This window comes from Neofelis nebulosa, chromosome 1 (assembly GCF_028018385.1).
Source record: "Neofelis nebulosa isolate mNeoNeb1 chromosome 1, mNeoNeb1.pri, whole genome shotgun sequence".
Lineage (NCBI taxonomy): Eukaryota > Metazoa > Chordata > Mammalia > Carnivora > Felidae > Neofelis > Neofelis nebulosa.
Genome location: NC_080782.1, coordinates 167,563,141 through 167,587,694, shown reverse-complemented (window position 1 = coordinate 167,587,694; position 24,554 = coordinate 167,563,141). Strand labels below are relative to the sequence as shown.

Sequence of the window (24,554 nt, the reverse complement as noted above, 5' to 3'; positions counted from 1 at the left end):
TATAAATGGTTCTCCCCTGCCTTGAAATCTTTCGGGAAAATGTAGCATGTTGCTCATGTGGCTTTGAGTAGACCAGCATACGATGTCACATATGGCCAGCTTAATTGGAGAAGCACTTCTATAATGCTGAACTATCAGACCCCAATGGATTGAAGTAGGTGTAGAAAGAGTACTCAGCCCCAAATATCCATCTCTCTGCCTATTACCTTGGTACCCACTTATCCTTCTGGTAGGGGTGGGGAAAATATTAGGAGGCAACCGTCAAGGGGAAGAGATCCTGGTCCTTTTAGTGTACCGTGCAAACGGACCTCCCAGGGAGAGGAGAGCAGAATAATGCAATCCAAAAGGAGGAGCCAAGAGGAGACACACAAAAAGAAGAACAGAGAGTTGACCTACTGTGGCAACAAAAAAGCTTTCGGTATTTCTACATTCTTAATTTTCAGGTCTCACTTCTTAGGGCTATCACCATTTGCATTTTTAATCCCGACCCATTAAAATGCTTCCCTTTGGGGACTAATTGGACCCTTTTTCCTCCCAGAGGCTGGATTCTGACTACTATCATTCCCATACATTTTGAACTTTCTTCTGTCAACACCAGGATCTTCACAATTAACCACAGATATTGTTTTCTACAAAGGGGAGATTGACACAATATGATATAGTCTTATCTAAAACATTAGGAGATTAATTCTCCATCTTTGCCATTTCTTCTGCACATCAACCTGGGGTCAAGGGATAACTCAGCTCCTTAATGTCTTTTGATTTTCTCCTTTTGGGGGACATCTAGAAGTTACTGAATTGAATCAGGTCATTGCTTTAATAATTTTTACCAAAGGCCCCATTGTACGTTCTACCAAAAAACACCTTCTATTTATTTGTCATCTCCAGTCATGATCCTGTGCCACCAGATCCATTAAACAGGTTATGCGATGCATAGCAGATGATGAAAAATACCTAATGCATGCCAGCCCCTGGGTGAGTGTCAGGGGTTAGGGTATCCAGGAGGGGGCTGGGCCAAAGGAGCTGCGCTTGGGCCACCTGGAGCCTCTGCTGTGCATCCCCAGGCCCCAGACCCTGGCCCTGTGCCCCGCAGGCACGCAGGGCCGGGGTCATGCAGAGACACAAGAGGGACAGACAGGTGCCTATCCCACTGTACTGTGCCCATGGCACCTGCAATGGACTGAGCTGGGCCCAGCCTTTCCCCCTGTGCCAGACACCTCGTTGGGGGGCTCCAGACCCTCCCTGTGTGGCCTAGCCCAGTCTGCCCCAGTCTCACTGACCTCAGCCCCATGTCCTGCCACCTGCTGGCTCTGGAGTCAGCACCGGGTCTCAGCAGAAGCCCAGTGATGCCCCAGAATGGGAGACAAGCCAATCTGTGGGCAGACTAGAACCAGCTCCATTCAACATTATCACTAGTTATTTGATAACAACAGAACTCTACTAGGTGCAATTTATATCTATTTTTATTTTTTTTTAATTTTAGGTAGAGAGTGGGAGCAGGGTAGAGGGGCATGGGGAGAGAAAGAATCTTCAGTAAGTTCCATGCTTAGTGCAGAGTCCAACAGAAGGGCTGGATCCCATGACCCTGGGACTGTGACCTGAGTGAAAATCAAGAGTCCCACACTCAGCCTACTGCGTTACCCAGGTGCCCCTAGGTGCAGTTATATTGATGGTCATGCCTTATTATGGGAAGGACAGCAATTCCATTGGAAAGCTGCCATTGTGGAAAAGTTGTCCAGCCTTCTGTTCCAGAAAATCCAGCATAGCAGCACCACACAGACCTGAGCCAGCCAGCCAGCCACGTTGTCAGCATGGTTGTGGACCAGCTCAAGCCCAGTGAAGACCCCATCATGGGGTTCTGCCAGATGTTCCCACTGAAGAACTTCAATGGTGCATGGGTTTGCTCCAATGGCATGTTCAGGCTTGCCCTGCACAACTTCGGCTGACCTCTTCCCAGCCCGGCACTCTTCTTATTTTCTCTTCCTCCTCTTCCCAACACTATGCACATGTCTCCAGATGATGGAATACCAGCCCCAAAGCATCAGGGCAGAGGTGGGAGCGGGCTCAGGGCACAGCAGCGACAGGTATCCGCGTGGTGTTTGGATGCTAGATTAGTTGCATCTGACGAGTTTCCAGCGCCTGCCTTGGAAAGACTGAAGTAATGCAAAAAGTTGTCTTTTGTTTATTTTTGTTTGAATCTACTGACAAGTTGCTCAGTAATCCAAAGATGTGAAGGGGAAAACATCTGCCTCGCCCCCAGACATTGATTTGTTCAGATGTTTCAATGCCCCATGGTACAAAAAAAGCCATGAAATCTTTCTTTCAAAAAACCACACACACACACAAAATAAACCCAATCTCAATAAAACAAAGAATCTGGCAACATCTCTGTGGGATAAGTAACCATATTTATTTCCATTTAAGGATCAACACGCACAAGTTAATTCAGTTACTGTGGGGAATCCAGCTAATCCACAGAAGAGCCAAAATTCAAATCCAGGTCTGATTTGGGGAAGTAAGTCCTTCATAATTTTACTGTCCTGTGTCTTTTCCTTTACTACTTATCCCAGAGAATTTAAACTTTAAATGTTCTTTTCCAATGTATCTAATGTTCCTTTAATTCCTCTTTTGCCCACAATGTATGCAAGCAAATGAAAAAAAAAAAAAAAAAAAGCATTTTGTTACTGTTTCTTTATTTATTTTGAGACAGAGAGAGCCAGAGAGAGAAGGAGAGAGAATCCCAAGCAGAGCCTGCTGCAGGGCTCGATCTCACAAATTGTGAGACCGTGACCTGAGCCGAAATCAAGAGTCCAACACTAACTGACTGGGCCACCCAGGCACCCCAACCAAAAGTAATTTTTAAAAAAGGAATGGTCTACCAGTGAAGAAGAAAACCAAGAAAAGGAAGCCTTTGTACTGTTGAAATATTTCTCATTATTTTAAATTTATTTTCTGAACACTATTTAATAAGGAAAAGAAAGAGTAAATAGTTCTAGCCTTTGGCAATACTACTTAAATAAATCCCTCCCTCCATATTCCCTATAAGAAGACACTACATTGTTGCTGAAGTATATTTTTACCTTCCAATTATAGTGTATCTAGTCTTTTCTGTAACACAAAGTTCAGAATTCCAAGATTACTTTTTATTATACTTCTAAAATTATAAGAAATTTAGAGACAGCTGTGGAAAATTGAAGAAAGTCTGTATGGAAAAGCCACTTCCAATAATAAATAAAAGGACTAGGGTGTAGGCATGTGCATATGGTGAGAGAGAGTCTAACTGAACTGAAAACCTCCCCAAAGCAGCAATGGCAGCCCCTTGCCCTTTAATAATGTTGATCAAAAATTTTTGTCCTAAGTCATCAAAGTTGTAGCTGATTGGCTAAGTACCTCTAAAAACCTGGAAATTCTGTCAGGTCTAAGTTGAAGTATGCTAAACAGACTAAAAAAAATATCGCTTTCACCCTTAGAAAAACAAACTTTTTATTTTTATTTATTTTTAAATTTTTTTTAATGTTTATTTTTGAGACAGAGAGAGACAGAGCATGAATGGGGGAGGGGCAGAGAGAGAGGGGGACACAGAATCGGAAGCAGGCTCCAGGCTCTGAGCCATCAGCCCAGAGCCCGACGCGGGGCTCGAACTCACGGACCGCGAGATCGTGACCTGAGCTGAAGTCGGACGCTCAACCGACTGAGCCACCCAGGCGCCCCTATTTATTTTTAAATTTCATTTTTGTTTATTTATTTTCGAGAGAGAGAGATAGACAGACAGACAGCGTGAGCAGGGGAGGGGCAGAGAGAGAGAGGGAGACACAGCATCCGAAGCAGCTCCAGGCTCTGAGCTGTCGGCACAGAGCCCAACGCGGGGCTTGAACTCACGAATCAGGAGATCATAACCTGAGCTGAAGTCAGACACTTAACCGACTGAGCCACCCAGGAGCCCCTAGAAAAACAAACTTTTTAGATACTAGTTTTCTATAGTGTCACATAGCAATTTCCGAAGCACCCAATTTCTTCTAGGTGATACCTTACTTTGTTGTTCATTTTATGACCATCACTGTTGTCATTGCCCTTGTCATTTTTGCTATTCCGTAGTACTTCCGTGTTCCTTTTTTGAGCTGGCATGGAGCTTGTTGAGGATGATGCCTTATGATTGCGTAAGTTCATGTCTATTACCATGTGGGTTGTTGCAATAATAGTACTTATCTTCTAGATGGGTTACATAGCATGACAGTAAAGAAAGTAAGACAAAGAGCAGAAGCCCATTGTTTTGTGAAGAAAGTGACAAAAATGATATGGAACCCTGAATATTAATTTTATACAACTTTATGATCAATTTCTAGTGTCATCAAAACCTTTATTTAAAAGTCTTTAGGGGCGCCTGGGTGGCTCAGTCGGTTAAGCATCCGACTTCAGCTCAGGTCACGATCTCACGGTCTGTGAGTTCGAGCCCCGCGTTGGACTCTGGGCTGATGGCTCAGAGCCTGGAGCCTGCTTCCAATTCTGTGTCTCCCTCTCTCTCTGCCCCTCCCCTGTTCATGCTCTGTCTCTCTCTGTCTCAAAAATAAATAAACGTTAAAAAAATTTAAAAAAAAAATAAAAATAAAAGTCTTTAAAATCCCTTATCATTGGCTATTCAAACATGCTCAACTCTGAATTAAGGTATGGGTTGAGTTTATATCTTCTTTCTTCAGAAAAAAAAAATAAACAAATGCCATAGTCTATTTTTGTAAGAAAGAACTTTCTAAACGTACTGGCTTTAAGAAATTAAGAAACAAATTGCTTGTGTATCCAAGAGCCTTTCCACAGGAAAAGTAAAGATTTATATTATTTCGTGTTTACAGTTTCTTAAAACCACTCGTACAAACAGACGTGACCCACCGTATGATTTAAAGTAACCTGGAGCACATTTTGCGCGCGCGTGCGTGTGTGTGTGTGTGTGTACACACACAGACACATATTTGTTTTTAATTTGTTATATATGTGCCTGTTTGAGACAGTTCACTCTCAATTACTAGCTCACTGCGTTAACAGACTGAAGACTTATTCATAAGGAAACGTATGATGTATACCCTCTACGCGGTGATAGCGACGGCAAGCAGTTTTGGGATATGACTTACGTTACAAAGAGTGCTTGGTGTGCAAATGGAATACGTTGGCCAACCAATTTAGGAAAAATGTATACGAAACAACCTGTATTCCATAAATATCTTTTTGGTAATATTGGAGACGTAGCTGACATATCTGCAACACGTCCCCATATCTTATTTTATTTAATTGCCAGAAGTCCAGCTTGCACAGAATTAAAGCAACAAGGCCGAATACAAAGCAATATGGGGTGAGGGAAGTGGATGCTGTGTTGGGCTCCGAATCCACGTGGAAGGATTAGAGGACAGATGAAGCGCAAGATACGTTAACCTGTACATTTTTAGCTTTCCCAATTTGAAACTAAAACCGATCAAATGCAACTGTTTGTTCCCTCTGATTCTACAATGGCTCGCGCACGGATCTTGCCGCTTACCCAAGAACCTTGTTGGTAAGTGGACAAATATTTCTAAACATTAGATTCCAGATGAGCTGCAGCAGATGCCATGTGAAACTCTGGACAGCGCAGATGGTCTATCAACAGTTAATCAAGTAGTGGGCCCCAAAAGGCCCAAAGACTGCTGTCAGCTCTAGGGTCTCTAAAGAGGATACAAAAACTTTCTGAGGGCTTGGCATCAGGGCTCTGTGACCTCACCGGGAGAACCAGACAGCAGTGCGGTGCATACACACACACACACACACACACACACATGCACGCACAAGTCACACTACGGAGCAGAAGAATGATGCCAAGAGACGGGCAATGGCTTGAGATATGGGTAATGAGATCTGAAATCCTCAGCCCAGATCTTTAGTCTGTGTCAGCATCTTTAATCTTGTTCAATGCAACTGGGACGAAAAGTCATTAGCCTTTCCCGTCTGTTTCACATAATTATATAAAACGGAGCAGGGCCCGCATCCTATTCTTGGATATCCCTGTCTACACTCATTGGCCCCTAGGGGTTTCCCACCCCAAACCTTCAGAATACACTGTGATTATGAGAACGGTATTTCATGATAATCAACGCAAACTGGTTTCACCTGAAAATATCCAAGTCACTTAGCTCTCTGAGCCTGGAGTCCCCCCTCTGTAAAATGGTGTTAGTTGGCACTGTGGTCTAGGTAGAAATGTGTGCAGACAGAATGAGATCGTCCGTGTGCGGACAGAGCACAGCGACGCGTACATTATCCCTGCAGAAAAAAGTTTAAGCAGTTGCAATCATGATGATGATGACGGTGGTGGTGGTGGTTTCCTCAAGGTCAATGTCTAATACATTATATCATTATTTAAGTATATAAATCAGTGCCTGGCGCACAACAGGCATTAGATAAATATGTGTTGAAAGAATCAGCACATGTTTGGGGCGCCTGGGTGGCTCGGTCGGTTGGGGCATCCGACTTCGGCTCAGGTCATGATCTCGTGGGTTGTGAGTTCGAGCCCCGTGTCAGGCTTTGTGCTGACAGCTCAGGGCCTGGAGCCCGCTTCGGATTCTGTGTCTCCCCTTCTCTGACCCTCCCCTGTTCATGCTCTGTCTCTCCCGGTCTCAAAAATAAATGAACATTAAAAAAAAATTGTTTAAAAAGAATCAGCACATGTTGAATATAACGGCAAAACTCTGTAGCATGGATACTAACACTGTCATGTCACAAAGAAAATATAGCTCATGTTCGGGGGGGTTTAAATGAATTCCCCCCCACCCCCTGCAGCTAGTAACCAACAGAAGTGGGTGAGCAGAGATGTCCCCACTGTACCCTGTTCTTTTTTTTTTTTTTTTTTTTTTTTTTTAATTTTTTTTTTAACGTTTATTTATTTTTGAGACAGAGAGAGACAGAGCATGAACGGGGGAGGGTCACAGAGAGAGGGAGACACAGAATCTGAAACAGGCTCCAGGCTCTGAGCTGTCCGCACAGAGCCCGACGCGGGGCTCGAACTCACGGACCGCGAGATCGTGACCTGAGCCGAAGTCGGACGCTTAACCGACCAAGCCACCCAGGCGCCCCAGCCACTGTACCCTGTTCTATCGTGATGTCAATCCATTGTTAACTGGGCCACGTCTCACTTGATCAACACGGACACCGGGGAAGCAGAGAACAGGTTTTTACTTCGAACATGGGTGCGAAGTAATATCCAGAGGGATAGAACATCTCGCCTTAGATCATTGTGCACATCTTGGGCAAATGGGTTGTAAGCTGATTTTAGCGATGTGGTTGAGGGATGGCAGAAAACTTTTGTTCCGGCCCCAGGATTTCCATGATCTTAGTGATGAGCCTAACCCAGTGGACACCTCTGGGCATGTCAGGCGCAAGAGAAGTGACATGCTATATCCCCAGACTTCATTACGGCTGTCATTTGGCCTCTTAGCTTCTGACACAGTGACCCATGCTATAAAGAGGTCTTTATCCCCCGCCACTGCCTACAACCGTGAATATTCTATTTTGCACTTTGAAAAGTACATCATTGTGTATTTAAATACAGCTTCTTTCCTTTTATTTCTTTTCTACGTTCCACCAGAATGAGATGTGACAAGCATTACTAATGTTGCCCTCCCATTGAAAACCTTTCTCACAATGACTCTGCTGCAAGAGAATATGATTCTTCAAAACACGTTATGATTGCCAACTGCAAGAGGGAAGCGAGAGGCTGTGCTGTCTACCCGGTCACAGATCGCTCTTTATTAGAGTACGTTTGGTGACCTAGAATATCTCTGCTTCTGAAAAGACATATCGATAATAGTACTAATATATAAATATAACAATGACTAAGCCGTCTTGGTGCACTTAATATGCATGAGACATGCTCTGAGCAAGTTAGCCCTCACACGGGCTCGTTAGTACCTTGGCCCTGGTCACACAGCTACACAGGAGCAGAGCTGGGGCTCAACGCAGGTGCCTCATTCAGAGACTGTGCCCCTCGGTGGTTACAACTTAGAGGCTATGCTTTAAGATGCTTGAGGATGCCAATCGCTCTTTTTGGTGCTGACAGTTTGGCAGATAAAGTATCTTCATGCCTTCGTGAAGCGAAATAATGTCTCCTAGCGGCTTTTATAAAAGATGGTTAGAACATAGAGGCACACGTAGAACATCACTGCATTTTTCAAACTGCTTTGGAAGAGCCTTTACCATGATGTTCAATATTCTATATGAAAGGCATGTGGGAAAACTCAGATTAGACAAAAAGTTGCCTCTCCTGACTAATTGATATACCTCCCTTTACTAGAAGGGGGGGAACCAGAAAGCCTCCGATTTCCTATTTCCTCTGGCTACCAGGAAACTCCAGGAAAGCTTTATATTAATCTTAGTAGTTTTACAAAGCCAAAGTTTTCTTTTTTTTTTTTCTGTTTATTTCCTTCTCTGATTCTCTATTACTTGACTCTGTATTATTATCATTTTAACGTAATGCAAGTTAATGAAATGGGCTTGCTTTAATGTAATCATTCTTAGTTTTATTATTTAAGTATTTTTGTTCTCCCATCTTGAAACAGATCCAGTCTTTCAGAAAAGCAACTTAGCTGGACTTTTGTGGGTGATTTTTGTATATGACTTTGGTTGAACAAACGCTAGAATTTTAACATTCACATTATTCACTGTCCAGGAGAGACTCGCTGTTTTTGAGAAACCCACTAGGTATAGATGTGGTTGAGAAAAGAATATAATTTTATCTGACATCTTTCAACAGACTCCTCTCATAGTTCAAAATTATACCGAACATGTTACATGAAATCCAAAGGGATAATAAGACTACTATAAATTATGAAAAGTCATACACATAAATCAATCACATTAGATTATAATTATAACCCTCATTCACATCAGACTAATAAAAGGGTTGATCTTTGACATATAGCTCTGGGCAAAATCGATCCAACGTCCTAACTGCAACATAAAGGCTTTTTGAATAAAAACACAATATGTGAATTTGTCCTTAAGGAAGTATGGAGAATTCTTTGGCAGACTTAATCAAGATACAAAGATACTTGATGACATTTATAAAAAACAGAACCTCTTGACTCATTTAAATATTAATATGACACACGGAACATTTAACATCACGTTTATAAATATTAATATAAAAAGATCAACACAAATGATTATCACGTGCTTTAGGAACTTATAGATTCTTTAGGTATTCTTCCTAATTTGGGTGGGCCCTCAAATATTAAAAATAAAGGAAGCTAAAGTACTCCATTATATATTTTATTGTTATGCAATTTGAAACACATTTTTTTTTATTTTTTATTTTTTAAAGTTTATTTATTTTTGACAGAGAAAGAGAGAGATAGAGACAGAGCATGAGTGGGGAAGGGGCAGAGAGAGGGAGACACAGAATCTGAAGCAGGCTCCAGTCTCTAAGCTGTCAGCACAGAGCCTAAAGTGGGGCTCGAACTCACAGACCACGAGATCATGACCTGAGCCAAAGTCGGACACTCAACCGACTGAGCCACCCAGGCGCCCATGAAACACATTTTTAAAAGGGAAAAGGAAATAAATGATAGCTCAGAGGGCATCTATTATTTTATTTTCTTCTTACTCTTTATTGCATCATTATATTCCTATTATTCTTTTGTTTTAGTCTCATATCTTCTCATTATGTGTTCTTGTTTTTGTTTCCTGCTGATAAAAGCAAGATCTCTGATTCACTCAGTTCAGAAGAAGACAACTTGATTTATCCTCCATTAATACTCACAGCTAAAAAGTTAGAAATTATCAAATTCTAATATGCAAGCCTCTTTATTATGATAAAGCAGAAAAAGAGAGTCCCCGAGAGAGAGAAGACGGACCATGTGAGTTGGCAGATGATGTCTCTTGAGGATTCTATTGTTATTCAGCACATTTTCATACTTAACCACAAGTAGCAATAATAGGAGGATGTAAACTTTTTTCTTATTAAAAAAAAAAGTTAAAGTAACTAGGACACAATGGAGAAAATGAGGTGCTTCCCAGTATAAGAAAGTCTTATTGTCACTTTTCTGGAGGACGGGGCGGGGGGTGGGGGGGGCGGGGATTTGGGGAAGTAATGGAAACAGGAGAAGGACAGGAGGAAGGAACCTTGTTGCATCCAGTCACAGCAAATAGCTTCCATCTGAACCTATTTAACTGCAATTTTTTTCGGAGGAGTTACTGCACTCTACCTTTCATGAATTCCACCAAGAAATGATGTTGAGGTCCCCCTAAGTATAGCATCGTTCAAACGTTATCAATTGTACGAGAAATTAACCAGATGCTGGTTTGGGGGCCCAAACTCTTGGAATTCAGCCAATGAACCCCCATAGGAAGAAAAATGCCGATTAGTATTAGCGCATACGGTTCTTGTATAGGTGTGAAGAGGCGTAACTTTGCTAAAGGTAAATAAAGGGAAAATACATAAAAGTCATAAAAAGTCTCAAGCGGTGGGTCCAACAATTCCAAACCTAAGAACGTTCCCTACAGAAATGACCCGAGATGTGTACACATAGATTTTGACAAAGAGGCACATTAAGTGAAAAGCTAAAAAATAAAGCAGGAATTTAGCTGAATATGGAGCATCCAAGGTTATGCAAACACAGAACACTTGCAACAACTGAGAAGTAAGTAGCAACTTGGAAGAACATGCAGGACACATTCTTATGTGAAAGAAGCCAGAGAGAATTCTAGTCACAATGACAAATTATGACCTAGCGTAAAGTTACATTGGTTGCTATCAGGAGTAACTCTTGATGTTGTCGGGCTTCCAAAAATAGAAAATTGTTTCTTAACGTGCTAAGTCATATTGTTAGGAAGCTTTGCCTTATAGAGTCATTCAGGGACCCGTTTTGATAGAAACTCTGTCATCTTCAACAGGCTATTTTTCTACGTCACTCTGGACCACAATTCTGAGCCAGCCACACAGAAAAAAGAGGAGAGGGTCACACAGGATTATATAATGGGCCAGTCCTGGAAGTGGCTTATATTTTTTCCAGTCTCATTTTGTTGGCCGGAACTGGGTTCCTGGGCCACACTTGGATATGCAGTCTAGATGCATCCAAAAATCAAATAGAAGGTTCAAACAGTTTCACTCTCCTTGTTCACCAGGGTCTGTCGAGGACCGCAACTTTACTTCTGTGAGTGTGTGTGTGTGTGTGTGTGTGTGTGTGTGTGTGTACACATTCATGCATGTACACCTATGTTTTCCCTTAGGTAGTAGGATAATGCACTTTTATTTTCTCACATCTTTCCATAGTTAAAATTTTTCCAGAATTTTTATATTACTTTCATAATAAAAAAAAAGTTTTAAAAAGATATCAATGATGAGATTCCATTATGTAATTCCTTTATATTTTTTCTTTTTTCCCTCCAAATTCACCTAATATGAATATAAAGTTAAAAGTAAAAATACCTAATTATGGACAAGACATATTTTCTATAATGAACCCATATCTGAACTGAGGTTGAGTTTGAAAGAAAGAGATTATTCATGATATACAAGTAAATTCTGGTATGCTTTATATATAACACATTAATTATTAATTAGCAAATGTACATTTTTGTTTTCTAGAGAGCAAAATGTATATATCACATATATAGCAAAAGCGTACATATATTTTATATATTTGTATATATTATACAGTTACATATTTAGGTATTTATATATAAAATATATGTACGCTTTTGCTATATATGTGACATATACAATATACGTACATAATTCTAGGAACATTCCTTTGAACCACCAATGGAATGTTCACCAACAAGGTTTGTCTCTGTCTCAAAGCCCTCTTCACTGTATGGTAGTTAAAAAGAGTATAAAGGGACAGAAAGAAAAAACACTGCATGGAAGAAAGGGTACATTCTAAGAGATCAAAGTCTTCCCCAGCATTCCCTGAGTCAAAAGTACCAAATATCAACAAGGAAGTTCTCTGAAGCAAGAGAGAACATGGCTCAAGAACGTCCCGAATCAGGCATTCAGCAGTGACCACATGTCAGCAGCCCTCTCAGCACCCAGGGGACAAATCCAGTCTCCATAGATGGGGAAAATGAGGTGAAAGTCTCAGACATCTTTTTCCACCTGACTCTTAAAGTGCCCGCAGGTGCCTAAATCACCTGCTTTCCTGTGAGGTCTTAAAGAAAAGCATTAACATGCGAGCACCGACGGGCATAGAAATGTTCCTGAGGACCCAGATGGCTTGTGTGTATGGCACTGACCAGCCCACCCTGATGTACCTGTGAATACAGGACACAAAGTACAGAGAAGACCCACTTCCCTTTACCATTACTTTCCCTTGTACTGCCTGGAGGCAGAAGTTACTGCTTCCAGACATGGCCAGCTTCACCTTGACTGATGGTTTTGCTTGTACCATTACCCTCCTGCTTGTGGGGACCACGTCTACACCAGGCTGGAGTCTCAACCTGATGAACTCCAGGAAGGGGAAGAGAATTATGGAATCTGGCCAGCTCGGAGGATGTAAGGTCATGTCTGTGGGCAATATCTCTGTTCCTTGCTGTCACTGGGAATCTTCGAGAAGCATTTGACCCACCAGGCTTTCATCTGTGTGGGCATTGCTTCAGCTCTGTTCAACGTATTTCACAAACGTCAATTCATACTTTGGCAGCAACCGTTATATATATTCTTTTCCTTTTTGACGTTAAATATTTTATACATTTTTTTTCATGGAGTATTAGAAAAGCCAATAAATGCAGAAAAAAAATCTATGTAACATTTGGGAAAGGGATATACTGTAGTGTTTTTTCCTCCCCTCCCCTCCTCCTCCTCCCCCTCCTCCTCCCCCTCCTCCTCCCCCTCCTCCTCCTTCTTGTAGTTAACACCAGCACCTGCCTGTCCCTTTCATGGGTAGCCCCACCTCAGATCAATTGGTACAAAGTTATTGTGTGTGATCTCAGGAGACAAAGCCAGAGGGAGGCTTTTAAAACACTGGTTAGTTTGTTTCCTCAACATGAATGATCCCACATAGGAGAAAAAATAGATAAGTGATCCATCCCCATGGCCTGGAATAGATTCTTTTTGGAAAGTATGAAAGAGACAAGTATATTTGAGAATAGTGGTAACCTTTTAACCACAGGAGGAAAAAAAAAAAAAAAAGACTAACAAATTATACACTGGAGGTAGCTGTGTAGAATAAAATGCCAGAAATTGTTTTTCTAAAATTATTTAAAAGTAACTGTTGGCAGTATTGTGTAATTCATTTCCTGGGGGGAAAAATGAAGGGCACACACGTTTAAAAGACAGGTATCCTCTGGGCACCTGGGTGGCGCAGTTAAGCGTTCAACTCTTGATCTCGACTCAGGTCATGATCTCACAGTTTGTGAGTTCGAGCCCCATGTGGGGCTCTGCACTGATGGTGGGATTCTCTCTCTCCCTCTCTCTATGCCCCTCCCCGGCTTGTGCCTACACATGCTCGCTCTCTCTCACTCTCAAAATAAATAAATAAACTTTAAAAAATAAAAGAGAGGTACCCTGAGCTGTGCTCACTTAGTACTGTCACACGTATGACCCACTCAAGCCCTGGGGTAAAGAAGGAGAACTGAGGCTGATACCTTCAGTTGTCAGTTACATGCGCTCTAAAGGGGGGGGTGAAGCCACACGGCAGGGCCCCGGGAGCCAGGCCCAGGTGGAAAGCCCAAAACTGTGAGTTCTGTGCTTTGCTCAGACACAGATTTCAGGTGTGATCTCAGACAAGTCACTTAACCGTTATTAACTACTTAATTATTCCACCTATAAAAGAAGGCTTAGTGAAACCGGCAATATAAAACTTCAGAGAGAAAATAATGAAAGAGGGTCTATTCAATGAAGCATTTGGGCGATTTTCTCAAAAAGGAGTAAGAAATTGTGTCTCCAACTGCTATTTAGTTTCACTGGTTCAGTCTCTGGGCCGGAAAAGGATTTGGAATTCCTCGGTTGTAACTGTCTCCGATGCTTCATTTAAGTGATGATATTCAGTAATATCTTGGTAAATCAAATCTTCTGCTTTCCGCTGAGTTAAAGTTTTAGGATCTTTTTTTTTTTTTAATTGGTTTGAGGTTTTTATTTATTTTTGAGACAGAGAGAAAGCATGAGCCAGGGAGGGGCAGAGAGAGAAGGAGACACGGTCTGAAGTGGGCTCCACACTCACAGCAGAGAGCTCGATGCCAGGCTCGAACTCGTGAACTGTGAGATCATGACCTGAACCAAAGTCAGATGCTTAGCTGACTGAGCCACCCAGAGGCGCCCTGTTTAGGATTACTTTATATGTCTAAGTAAGACTTCTCAATTGAGAATTTACAGGCCTGTCTCCATGTTTCTATACCCTTATACCAGACACTTGCTATAACACATATACTAGTTTAAAAAAATAATAAATATAAATAAATAAATAAATAAATATATATATAAAATATAAAATATACATATAAAATTTTAAAATTTTAGGGGTCCCTGGGTGGCTCAGTCGGGTAAGCTTCCGACTTCAGCTCAGGTCATGATCTCACTGTCTGTGAGTTCGAGCCCCGCGTCAGGCTCTGTGCTGACAGCTCAGAGCCTGGAGCCTGTTTCAGATTCTGTGTCTCCCTCTCTCTCTGACCCTCCCCCATTCATGCTCTGTGTCTCTCTGTCTCAAAAATAAATAAACGTTAAAAAAAATTTAAAAAAATAAAATTTTAAAATTTTAAAAATATAAAAAAATAAAAAAATATAAATAAAAAATATAAACAAATAAATAAATAATATACTCTAGTATAAACTAGATATGGAAATCACTATCCTATGAGTCAGTTTAACTTTCAGTTTACCCATAAGTAGGGCTGATACATACAACACAGGATGCCAGTTAATTTTATGTTTCAGATAAATGATGGATTTTTTTGGAGGTTAAGTATATCTCGTGCAATGTCTGGGATATGCTTATATCAAAAAAAAGGTCTTTGTTTTGTAACATTCAAATTTTACTCCGCACCTGGTAATTTTTTTTTCTTTTTTGCTAAAAAAAACTTCCAGGAAACATACCAAACTCTTTTGCCAAACCTCACTGGTCCATCCCTGAAACTTTTTGCGCTGGGCTGCTACCCAGCCCCTCAGTCTCCCTTCTCTTGATGAGTGATCATCACCAATCAATCAACGTTCCAAAGAGGTAAAGCCTCTTTCCATCTCACTTCTAAACACCCTGTTGACTTATTGATTTGTTAGTTTTCCAAACTGCTTCTAGGTCACCTTCCATTTTATTTTTTGCTTGCCTTTGTCCTCGGGCTGACCTCAACTGTTGGTGCATTATATAAATGTTCATATCAACCCAGCTTTTAATCATTCTGATCTCTCAAAGGTTGTGCCCACGTCATATAAATGCTTTAGGGAATTTGTAAGATGTTTTGTTTTTGCCACACACAAGGACTCAGATGTTGATAGCATACCTAAAAGGGTCACAGAGAGAGAGAGAGAGAGAGAGAGAGAGAGAGAGGAGGGGAAAGAGAGGGAGGGTCACATAAAATGCAAACACGCTTTAAAAAGAAACAAATTTGAAAGAAAAACAGAGAAGGGATTTTCTTCTACTTCATCTTTAATCTTTTGTATGGAGCATTGGTCATTCTTCCATGAATATCTTTCTGTTGACATATTTTAAGATTTAGGATATGTGTTAACTATTTATAAAAATGTTGACCTTGTTAAGAGAACTTCTTAAGGCAACTTCCTTACACTTGAAATAGCAAAACCAAGATATTAAAGCCTTTTGAACGGCTAGGAACAGGTTCCAATTACTGCTTCTTCTGACCAATAATGGCTAATTTGTTCCTATATTCTGAGCATGAAATGTCCTTCTAACTTCTTATTTTTTTTAGTAACACACCTTTCATGCAGGAAAATCCTCCAATAAAGAGTTAGCAATAAAATAAATAAATCTTTTTATTGAGAAGACAATAATAGAATATCATCGTTTTGTATTGTCCATCTCCTCATTTCTTTTATATAATAAGCATAGGCTTTCTCTTTGTTATAACTCATGTGAATGAGAAATTTGGGAATGCTTCTAAGTCTATCCAAACTTGTTGACACAATTCTCTGCTACTTTTTAATATGCAAACATGATCAAACTTTCTGTGAAGAATTAAGAAAGTACCCTTCATCAAGTTTTTTTTTTTAACCAATAGACCAAAATTTGGTCAATAATACTAATCCTCAGTATTCAGTAAATGCTGTGGCAACTGTAGGAATTAGGGAAGGAAGAAAGGGAAGAGGAAGGAAGGAAGGAAGGAAGGAAGGAAGGAAGGAAGGAAGGAAAGGGAAAGAAAGAAAAAGAGAGAAAGAAAAAGAGAGAAAGAGAGGAAAAGGGAAGGGAAGGGAAGGGAAGGGAAGGGAAGGGAAGGGAAGGGAAGGGGAGGGAAGGAAAGGGAAGGGGAGGGAAGGAAAGGAAGAGAAGGGAAGGGACGAAGGAAAGGAAAGAGGAAGGAAGGAAGGGTAAGGACTCTTGTCAAGGAGCTGTCGGCCACTGCCACAGGACAGAGGTCACTAGGAGGTAGTTTATTCCGGTGGTGAGATGGGGCTGTAGCTAACAGTTCAGCAATACAGAAACATGGCCAATGACATAAGTTATTTGATGGTTTTCTTTAAGGATAATATTAACTTATTTTGGAAAAAGTAATTTTGCTTTCCACGTTCTTATTGTTTTATCTAAATGATATTGTTCAAAGTGTCTCATTGAGACAATGAGCAGAAGACCAGTGAATATTTCGGTGCATTTTTTGCATGCACGTACAGAAGCAATGATATAACCTTACTTCTTATCTGTGACCCATAACATCCTAAAGCCTCCACACTCTTCACGGTTTGCACGGATAAGTCAATGATTATTGTTCAACTTCCCATGCACTAACCACTCAAAACTGGCATTTTCTGGATCTCTTAGAAAATTAACATTTAAGATTATGCTTTTGGGAATAGAAAGGTCAAGGACTTTCATAATTTACTTGTCATATTTTTTTTATAAAACAGTCACAGTCAAAGACTTCTTATACTTTATATGTGTATTAGTTTGATAAGGCTGCCATTGAAAGTGCCATAAATTTGGTGCCTTGACAGACATATATTTTCTCATAGATCTAAAGGCCAGAAGTCTGAAATCAAGGTGTTGGCAGACCTGTGTCCTTTTGGAAGGCTTTAGGGGAGAATCTGTTCCATGTCTTTCTCTTAGCTTCCTGTGTTTGCCAGTGACCTTTGGGGTTCCTTGGCTACAAATATACCACTCTACTCTCTCTGCAATTATCTATAGAGGATACAACTCTCCTGTAAGCCAGACATGACTGAGTTTTAACGCTTAAAATGCTGAATAGAGACAGATGACCCCCTTTAGGAGTGAGAAGGTGAAGTGTAGGGAAGTGTAGAAATTTCAAATCAGAAACTTTGAAGCTTTAAAGCTTCAAAAATTAAAATTAACCTGGAGGCTATAGATGGAGGAATGAGTGAATAATTTCAAGAAAGAGCAATTTTATTTATTATTTTTAAATGTTTTTATGTATTTTAGAGAGAGAGAGGACATGCATATGGGATGGAGGGGCAGAGAGAGAGAGGGAGAGAGAGAATCCTGAGCAGGCTCCACACTCAGAGTGAAGTCCTACAGGGGGCTTGATCCCACAATGGTGAGATCATGACCTGAGCTGAAATCAAGAGTCAGATGCCTGACCGAGTGAGTCACCCTGGCACCATGAGTGTAACATTTTAAATAATTGATTACAGTATTAAGAATTCTACTGAGGGGTGCCTGGGTGGCTTAGTTGGTTAAGCGTCCTACTTTGGCTCAGGTCATGATGTCATGGTTTGTGGGTTTGTGCCCCACTTCAGTCTCTGTGGTTACAGTTCAGAGCCTGGAGCCTGCTTCGGATTCTGCCTCTCTTTCTCTCTCTCTCTCTCTCTGCCCCTCCCCCACTCACACTCTGTCTCTCACTCTCTCTCAAAAATGAATAAACACTAATTTTTTTTTTTATTTAAAAAAAAATTTTTTTTTAACGTTTATTTATTTTGGGGACAGAGAGAGACAGAGCATGAACAGGGGAGGGGCAGAGAGAGAGGGAGACACAGAACTGGAAGCAGGCTCCAGGCTCTGAGCCATCAGCCCAGAGCCCGACGCGGGGCTCGAACTCACGGACCGCGAGATCGTGACCTGAGCTGAAGTCAGACACTTAACCAACTGAGCCACCCAGGCGCCCCTAAAATTTTTTTTTTAAAAAGAATTCTACTGAGATACAAGAGCTTCAAATAGATTTACAATTCTGTTGCTACTGTTGTAAGTTTATGTAGTTTTTTTCCTGTGCATTCCAAGATGGCTACCATATTTTGTACATAAAAACCATGAATCATAATCTGTATTAGTTTCTTAGGGTTTTTGTAACAAACTACACAAACAGGGTGGATTATAGCAATGGAAATGTACTCTCTCACAACTCTGGAGGATAGTTCAAAATCAAGTGTCAGCAGAGCCATTGGCCCTCTGAGACTCTCAGTAGAATCCTTGTTCATCTCTTTCCTACTTCTGGAGGTGGCCGTGAAGCCCAGACTGCTTGACGGTCTCTGCCTCTGTCATGACCCGACTGTCCCCTGTGCACCTGTGTCTCTTCACCTCTTCTCTTTTTTAATGTTTCTTTATTTTTGAGACAGAGAGAGACAGAGCATGAACAGGGGAGGGGCAGAGAGAGAGGGAGACACGGAATCGGAAGCAGGCTCCAGGCTCTGAGCCATCAGCCCAGAGCCTGACGCAGGGCTCGAACCCACGGACCATGAGATCGTTGGACGCTTAACCAACTGAGCCACCCAGGCGCCCCTCTTCACCTCTTCTCTTAAGGACACCCACGGTATTAGGTTAGCACCCACCTTAATCTTAACTTGACTGTATTTGCAGAAACCTTACTTCCAAATAAGGTCGTTTTCACAGGTATTGGGGGTCAGTTCTACAGAGCATTTGGGGGGGGCACGGTTCAACCCCTCACAGTCTGTTCTGTGAGTTGCAACTTTTGCATGCGGTCCCCTTTAACGTGTCATATGAAGCTGATGTGGCTTGCCTGAAAGTTGGTCGCTTGACTGTTTGAGTTATGTTTTCGGGCACCGATGAAGTACTTTCAAAATGTATTTTAAAAACAATTTTTTTTAATAAGAATGAACTCCCAGCCTATTTGGCGCTGAGAATCCCTCCAGGATGTGCTAATTTGGTGGAAGCGGCCAAAGTTAGCCATTCCCCATCATTTCACAGGGTCTATGTGGTATTTGCTACCCATTTTGTAGGTAAAATAGAATTAAGCAGAGTTTCATTTAATACATTATTTTCACGATGCCTTTTCGTGCAGATAATCGGAAACACCATAAGGTACCCAAACTGCCATGCAGACTCATCGATGTCAAACATAGCTTTCTATAGGAATAAATATATCACTATATATTAGAAATTAAGTGATCTAAGTCTCTGGTATTTTTTTCTGAAAAAGTCTATATTCGGTTCTGCTTTTTGCTTCAGTTGTCTATCCTAAGAAATGCTTTTAGTAATGTACATAAAACAGAAAAATTACCAGCTCTGAAAATGGCTTAATGATCAACTATTTTCATGTTAGAAGTGGCATCGAGATAGCTCTGAATAGTTTTATTAACTTAAAAACTTTTCTCTTTCAAATTTATTTATTTTGAGAGAGAGAGAGCTAGTGCGTCAGGGGCAGAGAGAGAGAGAGAGAGAGAGAAAGAGAGAAAATCACAGGCAGGAACCACACAGTGTGGAGACAGACATGGGGCTGAAACTCACGAACTGTGAGATTATGACCCGAGCTGAAGCTGGAAACGTAACCAGCTGAGCCACCCGGATGCCCCTGAATAGTTTTAATATACTAATTATTTGTAAAGATAAATTGGAGGTATTTCTGAATGAATTCTAAAATTTTGAGGTAAATTTCTCAATCATTTTGGAAATGAATTTAAATCATTTTTGGACATGAATTTAAATATTGTAAGATTTCCATTTGCATACATGTTCATTGTTCAACAAATATCCCACAAATTTCTCAAGAATTGGAACTTTCATTACAAATTTGGGCTTAAAGTATGTAGAGAAGAGGCACCAATCTGTCTTTTTCTTCTGGCCCACAGGGCTCCTGCTTTCTTCATAAGGGGCAATCTCATGAATTGTCACAGACTCTGGCCTTAGGTGACTTCCTCAGCCTCTCGCTCGCTCCCCTTCCGTGTCGGTGAGACAGAGGGAATCCGATTAGGTTCTTTTTGAGCTATGAAATGCAGAGACGCTAGCCAAATCAGTTTTGAAATGCTTGTGGATGATCTTGCTTTATAAAAACACACTTGGACAGTTAAGTGTTTAGACAGAGGTTAATGAAGAGGGTGTGTGAAACAGCAGAAACCGCCCAGGCCAATTCAGGCATGAAAAATTAGACAGTGGACCAGAGTGGCACACAGTTGCCTTCATTCTGGGAACAAAAACCTGTGTGTGACTAACCAATAATCCACCCCACCATTTACAAGGGCGATTAATTAACTGGGAATGCGTGATTCTCGAATACAAACTTGTTCTTATTCAATGTGAGTCACGCAATACAAATTAACGTTGTCTCGTAGACTTACAATTCTTATGAGTCAACGTCAAAAGACCCGCGGTCTCCCATTGCTGTATCTTTTCTAAAAGGAACAGAGCTCACGTGAAGAAATCTCATCAGGTGTTGTCAAACTTAACTCAAGACACAGCTCATCTAGCCCGTGCCACATTTTATCATCATCATGCACCCTAGTTCGGTCATTATGCCCTTAGGTGCCCGAAGGTATTTAGAAAACAACAAGACAACTCCATTAAGACTGGCACATTCCCAGAAATCCAGATGCTGAAGGCAGTGTGCACGAAAGGGTTGGCAGAACCAGCATCCGGTTCATTAGACGTCCGAGGTGATCGGTGGAGAGTCAAGAGCGTCCATTGGGGATGTGTTACCCAGCGGCCGTGATTTAGGAGGGGCCAGTAGAATGGCACATAAAAGAGAACTGTTCGGGAAAGTGGGTGATGGGGACTGATATTTAAAAGGTGCTGGGCAATCCTCAAGCTCTTTCTTCTTTATTATCTTCTCTGCCTTCCATAGCAATTCTCAAGGTAAGCCTCACATGTGCTTCCATCAGAACTAGCAATGTGGCCGTGGTGACCCCAGTCAGTCAGGGCCCGAGCTGAGACTAGCACCTGATCCCTTGACTCAGGTGCCTGAAACTTTCCAGACTGTTTGAGGAAACAGTGCCCAGATAACACTCCATTAGTAAAGTATGATCCAGACACCATAGTCCCATACAGAAATACGTGGTCTTAATTATCTAGGTATTTTCAGTGAACAGTTATATTGTCCAGATATTTTCATAGCACTGAAATTATCTAAAGATTTGAATAACATTCAGACTATCTACATACTTATCTACCGGCTTTATTTGGCCTGTACCGTTACCGGAAAAATTACGATTCCCAAAATTCTGTATTAAACAAAATGGAAAACCAGCAAAGAAAACCAGCCCAATGCATGTGCTTACTAGACATCCGGACGACCTGGACTGACCCAGACAAATAGGGTGGGGTTGCTAGAGCAAATCATCAAGGCTGAATGTATCTTTGGGTAAGTTGTTTGGAGCAACTAGATACCGTCCAAAAAAACCGTAATCAGCTTAAAAATATAAGGAAAACCGGAGGATAAATATGTAACTTCTTAAGTGCTTCCTGCTTGTCACAAAGCCACCTCTACAGGTATCGGGGGAGAGGAGGAGACAGACATTGCCTGGGGGCACACCAGATGGGAGGCATGAATCTACCAGCTGTCTACTGACCAGCTTCAAAAAAGTCACAAAAACCTCTCCGGGCCTCAGTTTTCTCATCTGTAAAATGAGGATAGAAATGGAACGAACTGCATAGAGCTGCAAATGAAATAATACTCCGTGAAGAGCCTGGCCCATGGTAAGTGTTCAATAAACATTACGCGATGTCAAGTCAATGTGCGCAAATCAGTGGGACACAAAGATGTCTCCTCCTCTGAATTTGAAGCCTGTCTGTGGCACAAAATAATGCTGTGTTTCGATTTCTAGTTAACTCCTTCCTCACTACGTTCTCCTAATGAGCTCATGGACTAATGTTTAGATCACCTCTCTAGTGTCTTCCTATCCCTGCAGAATCGGCTGGTGGGATCAGTGACCTATTGTAGCACGTGCTAAATAAACTTCTGTTGTAGGGACTCAGGCACAAGATTTTAGCAATAGAATCGTGCGAAATGATTCAATTGGATCGAATTTAAACTTCGATTTCTCCACACCACTCAGAATGTTTTTCATTGGGGCAAAAATGGAGACCCTTTGAGAATATAATAAAAACTATGGAGAGTTGCATCATATAGATCTATAGAATCTAACCGTGGGGTTTGAAAATGTAATGCCTAAAACCTGCGGTGGATTTCGCAAAAATAGAGCTAAAAATCTGTTCATCTCACTTTGGGCGTTTCGGTAAGTTGCCAGTGTTATCGGTATATAACATGGCGAAAGACAGAAAGAGAAGGTCAATGGATGTGCTGTTTTTTATTTACTGTTTAAAGGAAATTAACTTACTTTTCTTCATTTTGTATTGACACGCAATATTGCTTTTTTAAATAGTTAGTTACAAAATTCGCTACTCTACATCAACGGCGTATGTTAAGTCCTAAGGATTTTTGAGTCGCTGGCAGAGAATATCCTTTTCTGATTCCTGAACTTAAGGCAGTTAGGCATTGATTTGGGGATTAGAGGAAGACAAACCAGTGAAAGCATGAGCCTGTCACTTGACATTCAGTGTTTGTACTGGAGGACACGAAGCTCCATGGAGACGGTGACTTTGACTTTGCCAGAGAGTCGGATGGCTCCCAAGGTTGTATATATCAGGTTTTTTCACCTTTCTGTGTCTTTCTTTTCATGGTACTCCATTGTCCCTCTTTCTCTTCCTGAAAAAGCGACCTAGTACCTCAGTCCTTCTAGAATCTCTATGGCCTTCCTGTTTCCATAAGAGCTAAAACCCTTCCCTCAGGGCTTATGATGATTGAGCTCCTGGTGTTGACCCAAACTGGAATTAACAGGGTGTCACCAAGGAAGCCAGCCGCTCAGGATAGAAAAGGTTGCTTAGACCTCATTTGGAACCTCGCTAAGCACAGTGGGTTGGCTCAGCTTTAAGTCGTGCAAATAAAATAACAAGAGCCTCAGGGCTGATTTTCTTTGAACTTCTGGGCCCCACCTGAAAACAGCAGCTAGTTCCCATAGTCACAGGCGGGTCAGGAATTTGATTGTCTAACATTCCTCAGCATTTTATAGCCTTCATCATTATGAGAATGAGATCATTCAAAGGAGCACTCCACAAGCAATAGTTTCAAGAATTACGATCACAGCATCTGTTAACACTAACGGCTAGAGAATGGCTGTCCCAGCTCCAGATGATCCTGGGTGCACAGGCGTGGAAAAAGCACGTGCAAGATCCTTCTTCAACGTTGACTCGATCCAGACACGTCCATTGATAAACAGCGCCAGTAATTGGAGCAAGAAAAAAGAGAAGGCATCGGAAACAACAAGCATTTGGTCATTGTGTCATATGGAGGTCTGAGCAGCGACTGAAGAGGGAAGGCTGGTAGGGGTCCCGGTCGGGGACTGTTTGAGGGGCAAAGAGCATCAGGCTGGGCCCTGCCTTCCTCAGCCTGGCACACAGTCAGTGGTGGTCACTTTCTTCCTGCAGGCTCAGCCTTGCCCAGGCCCCGAGGCAATCCGGGCGCAGCCTGGCTCACGAGAGCCACCCCCCAAGTCCAGGGCGGAAGGCCATTGGGTGTCTGTGTGCCACAGAGAGCAGGTATAAGATGGGAAGCTCGGGGAACCCAATATTTACTTGGACGTGCAGGAGGCCAACGGAGAGCACTGTCCAATTCACAGGAAAGCTTATCTACATAGTCTGCCCATGTGTGGCATTCCCACTCTTGTCTCTTACACACAGGTACACACACACATTCACACCCACACAGTTCTTAGTAGAATATCATCTCTTCACAAAGTACGTGGTCTAAGCCTTCACGTGGCTAGTTGGATACAGCATCCCAAATTCAAGCAAGGCCAGGGGGTAAGTGGGCGGGCACCCCAGGACGGGGGAGGGGTGGATCAAGCCCAGGAAGGTGAGCCAGGACAGAGGTCAGGAACACAGGGTCAGACAGTGGGGAGCACAAGTTTCTGGAGCTTCCTTTCTTTTTTTTTTTTTTTTAACGTTTATTTTTCAGAGAGAGAGAGAGAGAGAAAGGGCACGTGCTCACGCTCTGGGGAGGAAGGGCAGAGAGAGAGGGAGACACAGAATCCGAAGCAGGCTCCAGGCTCCGAGCTGGCAGCACAGAGCCCGATGCGGGGCGCAAACTGGCGAACCACGAGATCATGACCTGAGCCGAAGTCAGAGGCTTAATCGACCGAGCCGCCCAGGCGCCCCGAGTTCTGGAGTTGCTTAAGCAGTATCTAAACAGCTCAGAGATGCAGCATTGGG

The 24,554-nt window shown here is 41.9% G+C and overlaps 1 pseudogene; it reads left to right on the top strand.

Moving 5' to 3' along the window:
• The first annotated feature begins 1,356 nt into the window (after window positions 1-1,356).
• On the top strand, window positions 1,357-2,033 carry LOC131495293 (nuclear transport factor 2-like; annotated as a pseudogene).
• The last annotated feature ends 22,521 nt before the right edge of the window (window positions 2,034-24,554 follow it).